General features: G+C 38.3%; 1 protein-coding gene across 23 annotated transcripts in view; it reads left to right on the top strand.

Moving 5' to 3' along the window:
* dmd (dystrophin) overlaps positions 1-17,130 on the top strand; it is a 330,473-nt gene that overhangs the window by 534 nt on the left and 312,809 nt on the right. The window lies entirely within an intron of this gene.

Genomic DNA, 17,130 nt, shown 5'->3' with positions numbered 1-17,130 from the left:
GATGCAGAAGTAATTAATGTAAACAAAGTTTTATAATGTTTGCACAACATAACCTGAGGGCTTCATCTGTTTTAATTGGTGTGGATGTAATTTAGGAAGTGGTTTAAGTTTAAGACCTATTTATGATAATGATAATAAAATAAACAGTTTTTTTAACACTGCTGGGTATGTCTTTGTAGTTCTAAATTTCTTCCTCCTAATTTTTCAAGGAGTCACTAACAGGCGACTAAGTGTTACACATCACTCTTTTAGATGCTGTGCAGCTTTTACATCAGGATGGTGGCAGTGCTTGTGTTTCTGAAAACTACATTTCCCATGAATCCCCCTTTTTTTGTTACTGTTGCACAGATTATATTGACACTGCATAAACAAATCTAAAAGCATCTGATGCCTATGACCTCTTTTTATAATTGACTTGGATTGTTATGCACCAGCTTAAGTTGTGTATTGTACCTTTTAAGTTGGAGTTTTGGATACATTTCTTGTTACATCTTGCAAAAATTGCAGCTTCAGTTTGTAAAATTGACTTTCTATATTAAACCCAGGCCGAAATAACCCTGATGACATCCCTATTACATGTTACAAGTACATGTAACTAGTTTCTAACGTAATAAATAACACAGTTTAAAAAATGACGACATTGGTGAAAAATTAACATTCCCTTGATGAATGATTAAATAATTACTTTCTAAAGAAGTAACATTTGTACTTGCTGAATGCGCATTAAATATTATGTCGATTGAAAAACACATTATTTTACTCACTTTGACATTTAGAAATGAGGGGATTCAAACTTTTGCACCCAGCTGTGTGTGGAGTTTGAACCATGAAACTGCCGATGTTGACCTGCAGTCTAAAACAAGCTTGGACACAATTAAGGCTGCCACTCCCAGTGATGTGATGATATTTGCTGAGACTATTTATATCCTGTGAAATGCCACACAGAGCAAACCTTTATTGTACATTTAAACCCTGAACCGTTCTTTCTTAGAGCTTCTTTATCCTGTTGCTTTTACTCGCTTTCATTAAAGTCAACATCGTGCTCATTTGTAGAACTATAATCAGTGCTAAATAGTTTTTGGGCTAACCTTCTTCCTAGCTCCAACCTGGGCTAAAATTATCCTAGGTGAAGTCTTGCTTGTGTGACCATGACAACAGATCCCTCACAGTGTCGGTTAGCGGCGGCTGAGGGTCTAGTTCCTGATTTAGCATTAGTAAATAGTAGATGACCTAGAGTGGTTCACTGAGTGGCTGAAGCACAAGTTTCAAGTCAAACAGACAGTAACTGGGATGTGTAATGTCCCCTGTCTGCTTCCTGCTCTCACCTGCCACTGTGTCTTTATACATAACTTTTGTACTGACGGACCTGCCTGCTTCAATAAAAAGCCCACAAATAAAACCAATTATTATTCCCTTTCTTGTATTCTGTCTCTCACACACACACGCATACTTTCTCTTGTCTCCATGTGGGTCTCTCGGCCCCACCCCCCTACGCACACCTCATGCTACAGCTGGTGGGTCATCTCATGCTGGAAATAGCGGTCAGCTGGCCTCATGGATGGCTGCTGTGTGGTTTCACATAGCCTCCACCTACTGCTACTCATAACTCTCTTTTAACAACATTCCTCTTCCAATATGCTCCATTATTATTTTTTTTATTCTTTCTCAGCACAACTGAAGATTCCGTATTATCTGTCTTTGTCTCTCTTCGTGTTTGGAGTTGCACATCCCACTCCCTTTGCCTGGGTCCTATTTTACCACACATGCTGTATGACTGGATCATCTGTCAGGAGCTAAATCCAGCTGCCTGTCTCTGTGCTGGTGTTTGGCATTTACCATGAACTGTGATGTAATGCGAGTATTTAAGCACTTACAGTATGCGCTGGTGTTCACCGGTGTGTAATGTTTACCATGTGTGTGAGCTAATATACTGTAGCCTTAAACACTAAATATAGATGATTGGGCCAGCATTATTTATTGTTGACTTTCAATTTCTTTTCTCTACATGTCCTTCCCTGTTCCTTTTCACTAGTCTTCACTCTTTGCCACCTCTATTTTGACTTTATTGTTCTTTTTAACTATTTTAATTTCCACAAGTCTTTAGTCTTTACTCTTTACATTTTGTCTTTGACTTTAAATCCCTTTTCACATCTTGTCATACTTTTTTAAAATCTTAATTTGGTTTCACTTGTACTCTCTTTACTCCTCTGTTTTTTAAATCACTAGGTGGTTGTAATATTGTGGCCGACAATATTATAATATTATAAGATTCAAGATTCAAGATTCAAAGATTCAATGTGTTTATTGTCATATGCACAGACAGAAAGCATGTTTCCCTGCACAATGAAATTCTTACTTTGCCGTCCACACTAAATGTCATACAGTAAGTAAAATAAAAATAGGAAGAAAAATAGAAATAAAATAAAGCACAAATAAAATAAAAAAATAAGAGCAAAAAAATAAGAGCAATAAGGCAATAAAGGTGAGGTAGTGCAGTTCTGAGTAAGGCAATAAAAAGTGAGGTATTGCCGTTCTCGGTGAGGTAGTGCAGTTCTGAAAAAATGCATGTGCAAATGCAAAATGTGATTCAATGTAAACAGTTGTGTCCGTGTAAACAGTTGTGTCCGTGTAAACAGTTGTGTCCAGACAAAGCAGAAAAAGCTATCAGTTAAAAAAAGGGCAACTATATTTTAATTTTCTTCCTATGTTTGTAGCTTAAGTATAAATTATCACCTTACTTGTACTTCAAAAACTCCTCCCAGTTGCTGTCATATGGAGGGTTATTTCAATTCAGATGCTGTCATCTAGTTATACTCCCCAAACTAGTACCAATAATGCAAGTTAAAAATAAGTGAAGTTGTCTTGTAATATGTGGATGTGACCAATGATATATCAGCAACTAAAAACTAAAATTATGTGGCTCCACGTGGTGTTACACATTTGTCTACATATGCTGTGGTTTACTCCCAAGGCCTTGCTTTATAATTACACCCGCTGACTTAATTTATACAGCAAATCTTGTCTTCAGTGTTCAGGGCCTGGCTCCAGGTCACTACTACTCTCCTTTTGGCTTATCCCATAAGTTCAGGGTCGCCATTGTCCGCATGTCGATTTGGCACAGTTTTTACGCCGGATGCCCTTCCTGATGCAACCCTCCCCAATTTCTACCAAGCTTGGACCGACACTGCATAACTGGGGAGGGGGAATGGGCTGTTAGGGGTTCAGTGTCTTGCCCAGGGACACTTCGACATATAGCCAGGGCCGGGGATCAAACCACTCACCCTGTGGTCCGTAAGCAACTGCCTTTACCAACTAAGCTATAGCCGCCCCCGCCTGGCTCCAAGTCACTATTAAGTAATATTGGTTGGTCGACCAACTAAAACATTTCAACCTTCCCATCGCCTTTGTCTATATTTAGTGTTTAGTGCTGCAGCAAATATCAGTGTAATAATATGTGTAACTAGTATAGTACATATGCTGTTGAACATGAGCATGAAGGTGCTTCGGTAAAATTCAGTGCTTCAGTGTGGAATCCACATGTAAAGTGTCACGATCTTGGCGTGTCTTACCTATCCATACATTCAATTCACACTAATATGGGCAGAGGTAATCAACTAATTGTAAAACAAGACCGCCAACAGCAACACTGGGAGCCTTGACCAATCATTACCAACACTTTTAACACTTTAACAATACATAAAAAGAAGTAGAGAACAGCTGTTGGTGGAGGAAAAAAACAAACTTATATTCACTAGTTTATCATGACAACAACACAAGTTTGTCAAACCCACCTCTTCCTGCAGTGCACTGCCAGTTCCCACGGGCTTCATATTAGTTTCCATTCCCCGGGTAGCCTTGATGTAACAGATGAAGTTTTAGTATTTGCAGAATATAATCATTTATAATTTAACTTTATGAATAAAAATGAAATTATCCTCTGAGACGCCACTCACTCATTATCTATGCAACTTTCTATTTTCTTTTTCTAGCAACTGCTACAACATTCTGTTACATCATCATTCCTGTACGGCGTGTTGCTATTATATCAAGCATTCTGCCGACTTCAACATTTAATTTCCCGAATGGCATTTCTCAGTCAGGCTTGAAAAAAAATTTGTCACACTAATGTTTCATTTTCATTGTTTCACTGAGTGGGATTCAACACGACTGGTACAGCTGTTCTTCTGTCAGCTCAGAGCACAGTGTGTTTGTAAGGATTTATTTGGATTTATTTATTCAGTTGCTTAAATGGCTTTTTTGTTAGTATGTTGTTTGAGGAGGTTTTGTTCTGCTGTTCACATCTTTCGTAAGTTCTTTCTGTTCTGTGTAAATTCTTTGTGTGTTTAAAGGTGACAACTTGTTATTCTAAGGTTGTAGTTTAGAAAGTACATGTGACATAAACTTCCTTATGCCTTCCCCTGGATTTCATTTTATAGTTCAAACAATGTCATCTGAAGGAGGTTTTCACCTCAGATGATGTCATCTGGAGGAGGTTAAAACTTCAGATGATGTCATCTGAAGGAGTTTTTCAGTTCATGTGAGGCTATCTCGTTGCTCATAGTACTTAAGCTTTACTCTTGGTTAATGTGCTCCTCCAGATGACACCATCTGCAAAACTGGTGAATTTGCTAATATATATTAAGCACCTGGACTACCCAGTATGTTTTCAAATCCTGGAGAACACTAGGAGCAGATTTTTAACAACACACAGAAATATATATTTGATCAAGAGAAGACTGGGAATTATTTTTTTAACCATTCATATTTATGTTCTCCCGAGACTAGAGCCATTGCAAGCAAGCTAAACTCTGTAAAGTCACCCTTTAATAAATTAATTACTTCCACCCATGGATGGCACACATTGTAAGCTCTTCACCTAGTGAGCCCAACTTCTGAAAACTATAAGTCCAACCTAAACTTTAGCTCCCAAGTCTCAGCTAGTGGCTTTAAGTGATCAAGTAATTAATTTTGTGAGCAGAAGAGGGCAGCAAAGACAACCACTGGTTTGCAAACGATCCCCAGAAAGACTGTGTGAGATGATGGAAATGAGAATAAATGTGTGGGAACAGATCTGCCTGTTCTTGGGAGATTTGAGTCTGGCTCTGTATGTGAGAGAGACAGGTTGGGTGGAAGCAAAACACTGAGAGAAAAACAAACACAACAAGAAAGATGGTGTAGAAGAATGTTAGCTGTTGATTTCTTGAGGGAGTAAATGGATGGGTGGTAAATTACATGACAAAGTAGTGATGGATATGAGCACACACTGTCAAGATGGAGTGGAATGATCAGTGTCTGATGTGACCCACATGGAGTTTCTGGGTCACTACAGACCAAAAGAGGAGGAGGAGGAGGCTGTGTGGATGTTGTAAAGTGCCTGGCAAAGGAGGATGGAGGATCCCAGAGGAACCTCCTCCCTGCTCTATCACACATCTATGCATACAGAAAACCTTTTTGGGTTAGGATGAAAGTGGGTTTTTCAGAATCAGGTTGTACACTAGGACTGGAACCGACCAGTCAGGTTGGAGAGGAGTCACACTGAACCGAAGTCAACCACAGAAAATGTCCCTCACAGATTGCACACAGATAATCATGTCTTATTGATAGTGTGAAGCTAATGGAAGCTTCACCTTTCACAGACAGTTGGTTTTGTGTCTTTCAAGGACACCACTGTGACATTTGCTGTTTAAAGCAGGCTCATGTGACGTTGAAAGGCCTTGAAATCTGAATGCAGGCATGTCTGCACACTTTAAGCTCAGGATCAGAAATCTCACTGGGTCTGGATTAGTTTTGATTTTCAACTTGTCAAAGTTTGGATCAGAGCTTTTGGTAGAAACAGACAAGAACGATAATAGAAATAAGACCATAATACATAAGTAAGCAGACAGATCATTTGTATGGGATGAATGGCTAGTAAACAGTCATTTTTCATAGTGTGCACACGCCTCTCCCTTCTTCACAGACAGAACAAAAACTTACAAGGCAACACCATCAAACACAGATGAAGACATAAGTTGAGCCTCACAATATGTGTGTTAGTGTTTGTACTTTTGTTTATCTATTTATGTGAGGATATTCACAACGAACTGGTACAATCAGGACAGTCCTATTGTGAGACACTGGTTGGACATTGTTGAAGAAAGTTGAATAGAGTCTCACGTTTCTGTCGAAAAGAATTAGGAAAAGTTGACTGTAAACGGTTACAGAGAGACTAGTAGTGCTAAAAGAGGATCACATTAAAGGTGCACTAGGTCAGAGAGTATTTAATCTCTCATAACTAATAATAGTACTAGTGGAAAGAGATAAGAAGGGATGATGGCTGAGCTATTGAGGGGGTTGTGACATTAAGATGAAATTGCACACAGCAGCTTAGCCTAAGAAGATACAGAGTAGATATGAGGCTGGGTCTTTGCTTTAGTACTGTGTAGGTTAAAAGCAGCTTAAACATGAGTTGGGTCAGTGTTAAAGATACTGTACTTTGCATTCTGGCTAGAGAATGGTGTCACCTGTCAAGGGACCCAGCAGATTTATTACAGCTCAGCCTTATAAGTCAAACATCATGTAACTGGAGGTTGTGGCTGCGGTAGTGTCATGTGGCTGAGTTGGTGTAAGTGTCTGATTTGAACAACTTCTCCTTTTGGAGGGATGGGATGAAAAGCCGGGGTCAAAGACTCCATCTCAAATGAAGTTGGGCAATATCAGGTGTAACTCCACCACAGTTTATGGTGTATCAGCATATTGTGCACCTCACTGACACAGATTTTAGTTTTGTTCTGAAATAATAACATGGTAAGGAATGACATTTGTAATGACATAAGAAAAAAGCAGAGAGAGTGAGAGAAACACCTCCAGGGTGTTCACATAGTTACGCTCAATAACAGACAAACTTGTGTGAATCCTAATTCTGTCGCTGAATTGATCCCACATAAGTGCAACTTTTATGGAACTTTTATAGTGCCATACCCCTGTGTAGTGTGACTGTGTGACCATGCAGTAATGCATGTTGCCATTCTGTGTGTGTGTGTGTGTGTGTGTGTATGTGAGAATAATACAATAGTATTCAATTTCTCTTGTATCACCAGGCTTTTACATGCACATCTCATCTTGGTGGAAAAGATCATACAATGTTTCATACTAAATATGAAATTATTCCAAAGAAAGAACAGTAAACAAATACTAGAAAACAAGTCACATATAGTACAGATAAAAAATTCATTTTTGGGGTGAAAGTTTTAACCATATAAGCTACATGTACAAAATGTAATGTGTGTGCTTAAGAAGGGTTATTGTGTTTGTATATCCACCACAGAAACTCTCAGCAGTGCTAAAAAGAGGCCAATAGAATCAAAGAAAAGAAAAGAAGACTTAAAGGAATATACTTTCCTTCTCAGAGCTGATAATTCAGACTGTATACCCTGCCTGGAAATATCCAGCTAAGTTATATGAATGACATGAAATGGGAGAAGATGGGAAAGATGAAAAAAAGAGGAACAAGTTTAATTTAAAAGACTGATATCACCTCCCATCAGCGCTCCTACAGCATCTTCCTTTTCCAAGCACATCTTTCAATATTTGACTCAAAACCGACAGCGATCTCCTTCCAAGAAATTCAAATGCCTTGAATATTTAAGGTGTTTGTGTGTGTGTAAAAACGCTTTAATAGGAGCTATCTTTTATCACACATGCATTGAAAAGTGTGTGTTTATCCATCATGTAGAGGAACAAAGGATTCCAGCACTAGATTTTGACATGGTCATGTTATTTTCATCCATTGTTTTTAAATTAACCAGGGCTACCATGAGTTTTTATTGGGACTTTTATTTAGAAAATGTCACAAGCAATTAAAAAAGCTAAGAAATGCTGAACACAGTTTCTCTAAGCCATGATGTTTTCATCAGGGTTGTCCCATTGCTTCTTTTGTCTGCTGAAAACATGATATTCAATTCATAAAGACTGAAAAGAGAGAGAGAAAAAAAGAAGGCCTCACATTTGAGAAGCTGGACCTAGACTAGGCACTCAGCAGTTCTCTCATGCTTCAGACCTGACATATGAGTCATGTTCAGAATGTCATTCTTCTGAAAACAGTTTTGAACTGAAAGGAGATGTGTGTGAGTTTACATGTGTTACCAAAATCAACTCTAATAAAAAATACAGGACACGGTTTGAGAAACTCTCACACTCTTTCAGCTGTCTCTTGTTTTTTTTTTACGTTTGTTGATTTGTACTATCATAAATTGAAGACCTGTAGTGTGAATTTCTTCTTTCTCTTTTCAGCCGACATGTTTGTGAATAAAATTTTCCCACAAATGGAACAGAATAAGTAGTTGTACATAACAGTTTGGAAGGGTGGATTATTTGAAAAACGAATATGCACACAAATTGTGAACGCATGTTATTCATGCATTTGTAATAAACAGTTCCTGACACATTTGGCCACTTTAGGGAGCTTGGTGAGTCCAGCTAACCATCGTTCAGGCCAATCTCACGAAAAAGTAAAATAATGCAAAAGTCAGGGCTGTGCTATCGTATCAAATATTGTATATCGTCAGTAAATATTGTCACTATAAAGCTACAGGACCATGTGTTTGCATACCTGCCATTAATGAAGTTTCTGAGGCATCAAAAAGCATAATTTGTCCAATCCATTTGGGTTACATGCTGATGCTTGTGCCTGTTTGCGTCTGTAATTGACACTCAGAGCTTTCAGTGTAGTTCAGTGGAAACCCTGATGCTTCAATAGTTGACTCCTAAAGCAATGATGTAGTACATAAGATGAAAAAGGCTCATGGGGAGGTGTGCAGGAGGGTGGATGGAACAACAGGACACAGGACTTTTCCACAGCAGACCAGGCTTTGAGTCTAGTACGAAATTTTGTGCGCTTTAATTATGATCGTAACACAAAAAGGCACGTGGTTACTATAGTAAGGAGCTCTGTGTGTGCTTTTGTCACTTTTTGTACTGTTTTGGTCTCACGTAATGTTTATGTTGAATGGTGAGGCTCCTGATGCCAAAGTGAACCTGCAGCATCAATATGATACATCAAGGGATGTAAAAGGTGGTGCAATTTGGCACCTTAGGATTTGTCATCATCTGATCCTATAAGCATATTGGCAGGCTAAGCTTACACCATAACAAGAGTTATAGCAAGTTGTGACCCAGCCCATTTTGCATATGATCAAATCAAGTAAACATAATTTGTTTTGAACATGTTCCAGTAATACAGTGAACTAAAAATAAAGCATGTTTATTTAAGTTAAATTATTTATTTATTCTCTATTGCATTACTTATCATTTTGGTTCATTGTTACTAAAATTAACTGATGATGCTGTTTTATTACAACCAGTGTTGGAAGGTAACATAAATTACTTTCACATTACAGTAATATGAGTACTTTTCTCAAAAATATAAGGTTGATAAAGTTTGTGTAGTGAGGACTGGGTGGAGGATTAGCTACTACGAAGAGAGGAAAAACCTGATTCCCAGTAGTACTATAAAGGTGAACAGGGGGGTGTGGGTGTGTCTGGGTGGAGGTCTGGGTGTGTGTGTTTGGGTGGGTGTGGGTTTGTGTGAACACTATTCTCCAGTACTTTCACGAGGAGTGTACATGTGCATGCACATCTAAGTAGATAGTATTGTGTTAGTACAAGCTTAGGGAATCCCATTCTGTCTGCATGTATTTCTGCAGCTCAGCAGGATATAGATCTACAGTTGCCCTGATTCACTTTCTTCCAAACACTTTAATCTCGCCTTTGCACTCTCCACTCTCTCCATTATTTGCTCTCTATTGCTCTTGTTCTCTCACTTGTTCGAACCTCTTTCTTCTTTTCTGCTCTGTATTCTCTCCTCTTCGATTGATGTCTGTATTTCAATTGAGACTTGACTTTCAATTCTAGTTTGTTGTTTCAGTCTCTTATTTGTTCATACTGCCATCCACACACACACACACACACACACACACACACACACACACACACACACACACACACACACACACACACACACACACACACACACACACACTGTCAGCAATGTTCTTTTTAGTCTTGGTCTCTAAATTGGTGTCACAAAGTTGTTGAAAAGCAAAGATGGAATGGGACAGATGATTTAAAAAAAAATCGAAATGAAGGAGAAAATGAGAGTGAAAGAAAAATTCTGGGAAATAGCGACAGATGGCCAGAGGGCAGATGAGGGCCACTTAAGTTTAAAATGTTGAAAAAAAAATGAAAAAAGGGAAAGATGGGGGCCTGGGCATGTGGGCAGTTTGAGGGGCAAGTCACATGAGGAATATAGATGAAGGATAGAGCAAGGGATAGAGTTCACGCTGTATTGCTGCTTTTCCAAAGCCGTCTGGTGAGAGGGGTTCAATAATGTGGGGCTTCAGAGGAAAGCGGCCTTGAGGAAGGAGGTAAAAGAAGCAGAAAGACGAAGGAATATGAAGGAAAAATAAAATTTGAGAGTTTTTCATACATATTAGAACCAGTAAGTGAGGCCTGCTGTGAGTGACCTCCCACTGGTCAAACCTCGTTCCCTTTCTCGTTTTGGATCCTCAGATGTTGTTGTTGTTTTGGGTAAAGTTTAAAATGCAATTTTACCATTTCTTTCTGCCTTGCACATTAAAACAAAACATTTGTCTCCAAATGCAAGCCAGCCACAGAAATCCAGCAAAGAAGAAACTGTATATTATTTCCGTTTTCTGTGCACATGCTCTGCATATCGTTTATTATAAGCAGACTAAAAGAATTTAAGCAAAATATTTGAGCTAAAGGTTCACCACAGAACCTTTAGCTCAGAAAGAATGGTACTATAGAGTATAAAAGGAAAACATATTTTTGCAGAGCTCACTTGTCCCTGAACACACTAAACAGCCAAGCTGCTTTTCTTAGATTTACACACTCTTGAGTGTGTTGTGGAAATGCTCAGTTATAGAGAGTGAAAACAGTTTTATTGCTGACACAAAGACAAAAGAGGAAAAGCGCCAATGATTTTGGACAGTGGAAGTTAGATGGGTTTCCTTTGCAGGAGTGGGTAGATAATGGATTACCACATTGTCACAATTGCTCATATATAGGAGCTCGGTAAAAACCAGTATAACTCTTCATCCATTTTCTGCTGCTTATCTGAGATCAGGCGTAGGGTAGCTGCAGGGTCAGCAGGGTAGTCCAGTGCCTCTCTTCAGCCATATTTTTCTGCTCGTTTAGGAATCTCTGAGATGTTACCAGGTGAGATGATGTATTTAACTCCTCTAACATATTCTGCGTCTGCCCGGGGTCTCCTACTGGTTGCATGTGGCCAGTTGACCTCCAATGGGAGGCGTTTTCAATTTGAAGGAGCAGCGGCTCTGTTCTCTAGATGTTTGCACTCTGCACCCTGTCTCCTAAGGCTGTTCCTGGCCTCCTGATGGAGGGAACTCATTTTTGCAACTTGTTTTCTAAATCCTATTCTTTTAATCTCAACCCAAATGATGTGGTACTGCTGCCTTCACCAAACCCTAAACTCCAGCATGGACTATTCTGAGGGTTAAGTCTAAGGCTGCATTTCTCTGTTAAAAAATGGTGGAATTCATGTTTTTTGTGTGTTGCAAGATTTTGCACATTTTAATAAGAATTACTGTTTGTTTGAAGTATGTGAAGTATTACTACATACAGCCAAACATGATTTAATCAGTATTATGTAATGTATCAGGCACTTAGATTCATGAAATTCTAAACACGAACTGATCCACAAAGCATTGACCACAGAGCCTGAGCATTGCAATATTCATTTAATAGCCATAAACATACAGCAGCTTATTATAGCCCAGAGCTCTTGATGCAAATATCTAATCTGCACTCTAAGCAGTAAGGAAGGTTTCTTTTCCCACCCATTACTTTTTTGAATTTATTATATCAGGACTGCTCCTCCTGTTTATTTCCTCTTAAGCTCTCAGAAATTCTGTTATTACCTCTTAAACTGACACTGAACCTGCAGTGTATATGTGTAGTTATTCGACGAGGGATCAAACAGTAGACACAATCATTAAATAAACACATGAGATTTGCTGCTCTTTTTCCATTGGAGTTAATTGTTTGGTTCATAAAATTGTACTGTCTTTTTTTAAATGTGATTGCTTTCATTATTACAGCAAACAAATGTTTGAAATCACAAATGACCTATTACATGATCATTGGAAAATAAAACAGAAATGATAATATGCATCTCTTTTTGTGCAAAATATCCAAGTTAATTAGTAGACCTAGCACCATTAGGCCAGCACTTCATTAGTTAATAAATAAATTATTATAACTTATAATTATAATAATAACAATAACAACAACAATAAAAATAATAATTATTGTAATTATTATACCTAATAATAATTATTAGTTAATAATAAATCACTCAGTGCACCACTTCTTGCCTGTATTATATAACACGGTCTGATGTGCTGAACAGTTATAACAATGAGTGATCAATACCAAAAAAATCCCTAATATCTGTCTTTTTATCTTTTAACCCCGACCAACTTTTCCTCTGAGCACTGGCTCCATGTTTTTAAGTTTCATTATACGCTTGCAGAGTGTCTTCCTGTGCTTCAGTTTTAACACCCTCCAAACCCTCTATTCCCCCTCCCCTCCCTGGATCCTTTTCCCGTCAGTCTCAGATGGTTATTTACATTCTCAGCATTTAGCTGATGCAACCAGAGCAACTTACTGGATTTTACAGTAGCAAAAGCTTCCTGCCTTCCTATAACCAGGAGTACAAGGCTCCTACTGTATGTAAGCAAATTGAAGATCAGAGCTACTTTGTATGAGATTTCTGTGAGCATGGAATGATTGTGCTTGTAAAGGATTTTTTCTACTAAATTAGAGAAATATTGTAGTCTAACAACAGATTTTTTTAGCTTTCAGCCTGTTTGTACCATAACAGTGGCAAAATTCTGCAACAATTTCAATTTATTCCAGTAGAATTTGAGTGACTGCTGTTTTCACTTGCAAAAACCTCTTAATAATCGTGAATTCTTTGACCCATGAATTTGGCTCATTAGCCAATAGCCAGCTTGCCAGGTGATTAGTGCAACTGGCAACCTGTTAGACCTCATGTTTGGAGAACCCCACATCTGCAAGCCAATAGAGTGAGTCATGCGGTCATGATCCCCATACAGATTATTCCCAGTCTACTAGTTAATTAGTTAAGCCTAAGTGAAGAAGGCCGCAGAGGTTTCTTGGTATTTCTGAGATGGAGCTTATGGTACAATCATGTGTGCATTCTTGTGAGGTTCACCTGTCTTCTTGTAACACCAGTTGCCAGCTTAGCTTTGTCATCAGATTCCTACCCCTTTTAGTAATTGCACTTTTAAAAATAATAAGTCAGTGTACTTTTTTTCAGGGGAGATTTGTGAAAATGTGTTAGTAAAGGTTCTCTTATAGCATGTGCATGTGACTATTGCTGCACTGTTTTTTTTATTTGTGTGTGTGTGTGTGTGTGCGTGTGTGGAGGGAGGGAGGGAGGGATTCATCAGTATGTTCAGTATACCAATCAGCAGCCAGAAGACGTGTCAATGAGCTGAAAATAAAATGTCTATCCCCATTGTTTCTACTTTTAAACAACTTTATTTTTAATTTAAATTGAACTTGATTCCTTAGGTTTATCTTTATTTCCATCAACAACCATCGATGAACATAATTTATTTGATATTATTGATTTTCCAATCTGAATGAGAGAACCTTTTAAAATTATAAGTATATTTAGATGCAGATTGCTTTGAAAAATAAAAGTAAACGTAGACTATCTAGTGATAAGCCATAAACATCTACAGTTTGTGCTTATTTAGATGTAATAGTAAGGTAGATTTACAGTAGTTGCATAATAACATTATATTCAAGTTAGAATGGGAATCTTGAATGTAGAATCTTTTTTAATAGTTTTAGCTACTAAAACAGTAACACTGCTTCCCACTGTAGCTCAGTGCTGTTGCCATCGTGGATCAGTGAATAAGTACTGCCTAACCTTTGTGAGCACGACCGAACTCAAATTAACAAATCTTGAACTGTTTGTGGTGGCTGTGCGCATTTATTTATTAGTATTAGTTTTATCACATACTGTTGCTTCATATTTATTTTTCAATGTAGGGTCCCTTTCTTCATCTTTCCCCATCTATATCAAAATTAAATGATTTAAACTCCTTTTAAGCCAAAAAAAAAAAAAAAAACCCTGCCAAGATAGTCACTACATTATCAAGCTAATAGAACCAAATGTTTGCAGAGACAAAGCTTAATATTATACTGCTATGTGGTGAAACCAGGCCTTAATGCAGCAAACATGTCACCTTCTACAAGTTAAAATTGCACTGATCTTTTTAGTTGGTAGCTAAGAGCCAGAGGACTGGCTTATAACTGCTTCCTCTGGCAGCAGTCCAGTGTGTGTGTGTGTGTGCTCGAGAAGCCGTTAGAAAGAAAATCTAAAGTATCAGGGGATCCCTTTAAGAATAATCAAGACAAAAACAAGTGAAAGGGCTGACATGCAGATGAAAGAGCGAGGGATGAGATACACAGGGAGAGGAGGTGGGAGGGCTGGGAAGGATAGGGACAGGGCTCTGATTGCAGTTAATTGCTGTTCACATCCCGGGCGGGTCTAATCACTATGAGGCTGTGTGTGTCTGTGTGTGTGCATGTGTTTGTGCATGTGCATGTCTTTATTTCCTTGTGTGGGCAAATTTAGTGGCAATAAGATTGTTGTGAGGACTTTATGGCCGGTTCACACAACTTCAAAAGGTTATTTGAGGGTTACGTCGTAGTTTTGGGGTTCAGGGCTAGGGAATGCATTTTGTCACTGGGTGTCCTCCCAAGAATAGTGAGGTGTGTGTCTGCACGCATAGAAGATACTAATTCTTCCCCATCCTCTGGGTATAGCCCTGGGCTCAGTGGTGTGGAGGCTTTGTCATTCTTTAGCCTTGGCTTATAATTAGCAAATAGATTATATTCCAGAACCTCCACTGCACCCTCCACGCTTTTCAATTTTTTTTTTAACTTACATTCAAACGGAGAGAAGAGATGGAGCCAGGACGATAGATAACACCATATAAATAACTTCTCCTCCTTTTCTTAAATTCCTGCTCCTGTGTGATATCTGTGTTTAATATCTAGCTTCTGTCTTGCTTCTCAGGAAGATTTCTGTTTTACTGTATTTAGCAACAGACTGCTGACTCTGGCTCTGACACTGTTTACAGCTTGACATTTGAATCAATTAATGACTTTTTATTCATTTTCTTTTTTAATTATTTTTGAAGCACAGAGCTGCTTTGTACTAATGATGGTTGTAAGCTTTTAGTAAGGGTGCACCAAATCATTGTCATTATCAACCAGAGTAATCAATAAATCAGTTCAGTGGTTAAGCATTTAATCTAGAAAAAATGTGTGAAAAATGTTCACCACAGAGTAAAAAACAAATTGATTTAAGTCATAAACCTTCGAGGAAGTTTGTTAAAATTAAGTTTTGTCAGATACACAGTTCATATCACAAAGTGTTTAAAGCAAGTAAATAGCATTTTAATGGACCTTAAAACCATCTTTGCATTTAGAAAATTAATGGACCCAATGAAAGTCATTGACGAGAAGAGATTTACTGTCTTGTATTGTCACAGTGAAATGCCGTGGGTTGTTGCCATAAGGTGTATTTCCAGAAACAATCGGAGCCCCTGGTCCCTTTTGGATTCTCACTTGCAGTTTAGGGAATGCAGCATGAGAGTGATGGAACTTTATAGCTTTGTGAAAACTGAGCAGCGTCTCCTTCCCTCAGAGAAACTCACCATCTGTTCTGTTCTATCAATTGATTTAAATAACATTTATGAGCTGGATGAAACCTTAGAAGAGGAGCTGGATGTGAAGCTCAATAGCAACCTCGCTCATTTGCATTCAGCTCCTTGTAGAAGCATTGCTCCGCATCAATCACTCTCGCACTCATTATAAGCACGATTGTCAAAATCATCAAATGCAGTGGTTTATTGCAAATATTTTCCTATCATTGATTATTTACACACATATGCTGATGATTAAAGAGTCCAGTCAAAGTGTGGTGGCTGTCTTGCTCCGTTTACTCCATTAGATTTAATTTGACCTGGGCAGAAGTGCAGCTCAAACAGAATTTTATATTAATGAACCAATCTCACTTGGCTGGTCAGTTTTCTAGCCGCAGGCCCTGGCAGTCTGTTAGCTGACCTGTTTACACAGCTTTAAGCTCGAATTAAATTCTTTAAGGGCCTTTGGATTTGATGCCACAGTCGCTCAAGTACTTGTCAGCAGGAGAGGTTATGTTTTAGTGTTTTGGGGTTTGTTTCTTTTTGCAGAAGCTCGAGGAAAAACTCTGACATATTTCTCTCCAGCCCCATTTAAACTAAATGATGGAATCCAGGTGTTTGGATTAATTGTTAATAGAGAATATTGCCTGAAACACTAAGCAATGTGTGGCCTGGAGTTGTGGGATTAATACCAGGGATAAATTTGAGATCAGTATTGTTTAATTCGCCAGTAGCGCAGAAATATGTCTTGGGGACATTAATGCCAACACTCAACTCTAACATGTTATAGAGACATAAAATGCAATTTATGACGGAAATCATTTCAGTCTTTAAAAGAAAAGCTTGACTTTTGGCTCTTAACAAGAAAGCTGGAAGCTGTTGACAACAACCAAGCTGGCTCAGATAAAATGGCAATTAAAAAAATCCTTGTGAAAAACCAGACATGAATGTTTAAGGATTAAACAAATGTGATTATTACATGTTAAGAGATTTGCTTTGCTTGTCTTGGTGGTTGTCTTTCTGACCTTTGAAGCTGTTATTTCCTGCTTCTCTGCGAAGCTATCCTGGCTTTAGCTTTACAATTAACCCAGATTTACATTTTGTTTGGCCACTGGGGGAAGCACAAAAAGCTATATGCCACATTTTTAGCTTTATTTGGTCCTCAAATGAAAGCATTGAGCTAAATGATGCCAAAAATAAGGGGCCATCATTTCTTGGGGAAACCTACAAATGATGGCAATACAGGAATAACTTTCTGTGTTTTTAACATCACACACTCATTAGACCCATTTGAAATAGAAAGTGATTGTCGCATGGCCCAGCTTTAAGGGACAAATACAGTGTATTTTTCATTTCTTTT

This window comes from Channa argus, chromosome 23, assembly GCF_033026475.1.
Source record: "Channa argus isolate prfri chromosome 23, Channa argus male v1.0, whole genome shotgun sequence".
Classification (NCBI taxonomy): Eukaryota; Metazoa; Chordata; class Actinopteri; order Anabantiformes; family Channidae; genus Channa; species Channa argus.
This window is presented reverse-complemented; position numbering and strand designations above follow the sequence as displayed.